Source organism: Bos taurus, chromosome 7 (assembly GCF_002263795.3).
Source record: "Bos taurus isolate L1 Dominette 01449 registration number 42190680 breed Hereford chromosome 7, ARS-UCD2.0, whole genome shotgun sequence".
Classification (NCBI taxonomy): domain Eukaryota; kingdom Metazoa; phylum Chordata; class Mammalia; order Artiodactyla; family Bovidae; genus Bos; species Bos taurus.
The window spans coordinates 86,648,061-86,653,100 of record NC_037334.1 but is presented as its reverse complement, the minus strand read 5'-3'; the positions used below and the strand labels follow the sequence as shown (position 1 = coordinate 86,653,100).

Sequence of the window (5,040 nt, the reverse complement as noted above, 5' to 3'; positions counted from 1 at the left end):
TATTCCAAAAGAGCTCATGGCAATGAAAAATGTCAAACTCCATTGACCTTAAAAGAAAATTAAGCCTAGGGTCTACTCCTGCCTTCCCCCTCTGGGGTATAGATTAGTATAAAACCCACAGTGTAAGAGTGTATTGCTTTATTGAGGGGGTGTGGTTGGGAAGGGAGACACCATGGTAACGAAAGGAATCAAAGTAATACAAGTACAGGAAGCAGTGTTAAAATATAAATACACAGAATGGATAGTTTTCTTAGAGGACTCCACTCATGGAAGAAAAACTTTAATTGCTGTTGCAAAAACATCTGTATGAAGTATAAATTGGTTTTAATAACATTAGTAGAGAATATGTTCTAGAAAGTGGAGGTAACTGGACATAAAATCCTGCTGCTGCTACTGCTGCTAAGTTGCTTCAGTCGTGTCCGACTCTGTGGGACCCCATAGACGGCAGCCCACCAGGCTCCCCCGTCCCTGGGATTCTCCAGGCAAGAACACTGGAGTGGGTTGCCATTTCCTTCTCCAATGCATGGAAGTGAAAAGTGAAAGTGAAGTCGTTCAGTCGTCTCCGACTCTTAGCGACCCCATGGACTGCAGCCCACCAGGCTCCTCTGTCCATGGGATTTTCCAGGCAAAAGTACTGGAGTGGGGTGCCATTGCCTTGGCAGCAATTAATAGAACAGTCCCAGATGGCTAGGCTGAGGCCAACACCTAATGAGGACGAAAGCCTTGTCTGTGGGGAATTTTGGATGACACCTGGAGAAATATTACACTGTGCGTAAACCAAATTGAATTGTTTTCACAAGTGTTGTAAAGTTTCATATAGTAAAAGGCTTTTTCTACATGCACTTCAATTTTACAGCAAGAGTGGCATAGGATACCTAAACACAGAAGAGAGCATTCATGCAAGATATCTAACTCCTTGATATAATAATGCATACAATTCAAAATGATTACACTATCATTACATCTAGGGCTTTCTGCAACTACAAGGTGGTGGTTATGGAAAGCATGGCCCTTGGTATCAATATCTAAAAAGCAGCCACCACCTTCTATGTGTGTTCTCTTTTTGTGTTTTTTGTTCATGTTTCTTAATCAACTCTGCTGTTGTTGCTGCTGCTTAGCAAAACTGGTAAAAACAAAATTGTAATCATTGAACAAAGTGCTCTGGCAATCAAGACGTTTAAAACCTTCAATCTTCTGGGGCGAGGAAAGCACTGTGCGACATTTAGAACTCTGATTTACAAACAGGGTGGTCACAAATTTTCCTGGCTTGAAGACTTCCCCAACTTTCCTGATCAGGTCATCATAGGAGGTCTGACTTAAGTTTGTTTTAAAGCTAACATAAGAAAATTCTGGTTCTGGAGTGATGTGAATAGTCCAATAAGTTCCATCCGATTTCATCCCATTCATTGAATACCCACAAGGATTGAACATTGTGGCATCAATGACAGAACCTGGTATCAGGTCACGAATTCCACTCTCAGGAGTGACATCCTTTGCAGCAACACCATCTTTCATGTAGAACTGGTCCATAACTGCTGGGTCAAGCTCACTCATCAGAATTTCCAGGGTTTGATCTGGCTGATTGATTACCCTACTCTCTGGGAAATCCAAAGTATACAAGTACCAACAGTCAGAATTCATGGGTCCCATACAATATGCTGCTCCATTTGGGAAAATTGCATTAAGGAACTCTATTTCTTCCTGGAAATTCCAGTGTGGGTACCTTTGGTGAGAAGGCTTCATGAAATTCTTACGAGAATAAAAGAAGCTTTGAATTGAGTCAAACCCACTGGAATCCCTAGCAAGTTTCAACAGGGGAACCAGTGCTTTCAGCAAGAGGGTGGTACCACATGTCTTCAAAGTGAAACGTCTCTTGGAGGCAAACGTGCTACTCTCACTGAGTACATAAGCTTCGTGCTTGTCAGTTTTTGTCACACTTATGATTGAACATTGCACATCCTTCAAAAGTATGTCCCACTCGGATCTTGGGATGGTGGGAAGATCCCCAGTTCCTTGGTTTGCGTCGGGTTATTGCCTGGAGAACCAAATCTCCAGCAGTTTCTTGGTCCCTTCGAAAAAATGTGCAGCTTCCATCACCGTGAGACTAGCGAACAACCAACAACCACAGAAAATCAACTAAATTAAATCTCTTCTCCCGCCACCGCCGCTGCGGATTGTTCAGCTGTGTTACTAAAGTTCAGGTTCCTTCTTTTTTTTTGCTATAATTTTATATTAACTTTAAAAAATAAAAGGATTAATAAAATTTTCCCGGCTTTGTGTGTGTGGGTGAGCGAACGTTGAATGTAAGTCTGTTGGAAATACAGGCAGATACAGCTCAGTCTCTTGTAGTCCGCTGTTTCCCCGTTAGAGAGAGTAGAGCGAGCGCTAGCTAATGTCGCCGGCCATACTGTGGGAGCCAACCCCTGCATTTTAAATGTATGCTCAGGAATTATTTGCTAAACCTCGCTCCTTAACGAATAACTATAGTGAATGGAATAATAACAATTTGACTGAACCTGAGGAATCAAAGGAGTGACTTTTAAAGACAAAAGTGAAGTCACTGAACTTACTCTTCTTACTGCTTTATTGATTAGCTGTTTGTTTCATTGCTTTAACTGTATTGAATAGGTATTTTGGAAGAAAAACAATGAAAACCACACTAACTCTATACATAATTAAATGTTTCTGTGACATTGTTTTAAGTTCCACTAGTTAGTAGTCCCTCAAAGGTTTGCGCTTTTCCCAAGAAAGTATTTCATAATGCCATTTGCAGCAACATGGATGCAACTAGAGATTAACACAGTAAGTGAAGTCAGGAAGAGAAATTCAAACACCATATGATATCACTTACATGTGAAATCGAAAAAATGACATAAATGAACCTCTCTATGAAACAGAAACAGAATGAGGGACACAGAGAATAGGCTGGTGGTTGCCAGGGGACTGCAGGTGGGACAGAGATGTATTGGGAGTTTGGGATTAGCAGATGAAAACTGGTGTTTATATAGAATGGATCAACAAAAAGGCCCTACTGTAGAGCAGAGGGAACTATATTCAGAGTCCTGTGATAAACCCTAATGGAAAAGAATATGAAAAAGAATATATGTAGATGTATGTTTTATATATATGCATAACTTAGTCACTTTGCTGTACAACAATAAAAACAACCTTGCAGATCAACTTTATTTCAATAAAATATAAATAAAATTTGTAAAAAGCACATCAGTATTCATCAACTTAGAGAAACCTACCTCTCTCTAAATGACTTAGATGTTTTCAGATATTTCCACATTAGCAAGGGAAAAATGTGAGAATGTGTTCCACTGATTTCTATGATAATCCTGTAACAATGGATAAATTAAGCCATTAGAAGAATACTGACAACTGAGGTATTCTGATTAATTGCATTTTTCTGAGGAACAGAGGTCTAGTTTCCAAATCTTTCTTTGTTCTGACTGTCACTAAAAGGAAGAAACACTAACTCATTTTAGTAAGTGCTAAGCACTACATGTTTAGAAGTAGTTGGAGATGTTTAGAGTAAATGTATACTACCTAGATATAGCCCATTCATTTCCATTTATTTGCAATCCTAAAATATGAGCTTACTTTGTTTGGCTTTGCTTTTCCATTCTCAGAGTTACAAGCTCACTATAATTGGAGTCAAAATCATAAATTAAACCTTTGTAGTTACTTTCAGTTATAAATAAAAGTGATTTACAAGGATGCTATCAATTGCTTTGCATGTTTTATGGTGCTTTGATAATGTAAACTTTCTGCAACCCTATTTGAACTATTAGTTTATCAAGTGGACTCATTAAAAAAATGTGAAACCAACTTTTTAAAACTTTAAAATAATGTATCTTGGAAAACCAGTCATGGTGAGTTTCTGTTGAAATTATTACAAGTTCTGAAGTTTAGTCTTATAAGTTTTTACTATTCTGCTGTTGTTATTAATTTATTTATATATCAGATGTCTATGCAATATTCCATTTTTTGAATGTTTATGGAAGAAAAGTTAACATGCTGTCCTTTAAAATACAGTCTTACTACTCCTCACATGGGAGGAAATATTCCTCAGCATTGTTCTAGAAGCGAGATTCCATGACGGAAAATCCAAGTAGGTTTCTGTGAGAGGAGAAGAAGGGCTGAAAGTGAGTTCCACAGTCTTGCATCTGAAAAGCTCTCAATCTGTGTTTTCAGGACTGAATCACTGCTCTCCCCGTGGTGGAATGTTAAACACACCAGGACACAGAGCTTTCTTTGCTCTCCTCTATTCTGCTTTTTGTCACCGCATCTCTTTATCTGCACTTTTTTTCTTTTTTATACTCTCATTTATTACCTAATGTCGTATTTTTCTGCAAGAAATAATATGGTATTTTCTGCAAATGGACACCAAGCACAAACAGTAGTGTCTAAATAACCCCCTGGAGTTGAATTTATTAGATTTTCCCTGCTTACTCTTCTTTCACACATTTGTGCTGTACCAGAGAGAATGAGTCAGATAATTTAACAAGTAAACATGTCATTGAGTCATACAATGGAGAGTTGGATCCCAAACATGTCTTTTATATGATAAAATTAACATTAAAACAGTATCATTAAAAAATAAGTTTACTGATAGCCTCACCCTAGTATCTATTATTTTTTTCTCAATTCCTCCAATCATATATGCCACTGAATTGATGGCACCCCACTCCAGTACTCTTGCCTGGAAAATCCCATGGACAGAGGAGCCTGGTAGGCTGCAGTCCATGGGGTCGCTAATAGTCGGACACAACTGAGCGACTTCACTTTCACTTTTCACTTTCATGCATTGGAGAAGGAAATGGCAAGCCACTCCAGTATTCTTGCCTGGAGAATCCCAGGGACGGGGGAGCCTGCTAGGCTACCGTCTATGGGGTCATACAGAGTCGGACACGACTGAAGTGACTTAGCATAGCATGGCATAGCATTATCCTTTAAACACCATGGGCTTCCTTGGTGGCTCAGATGGTAAACAATCCACCTGCTGTGCAGAACACTTGGGTTTGATCCCTAGGT

The 5,040-nt window shown here is 39.1% G+C and overlaps 1 pseudogene; it reads right to left on the bottom strand.

Moving 5' to 3' along the window:
- Positions 1-660: 660 nt before the first annotated feature.
- On the bottom strand, positions 661-2,418 carry LOC781048 (S-adenosylmethionine decarboxylase proenzyme-like; annotated as a pseudogene).
- Positions 2,419-5,040: the final 2,622 nt, after the last annotated feature.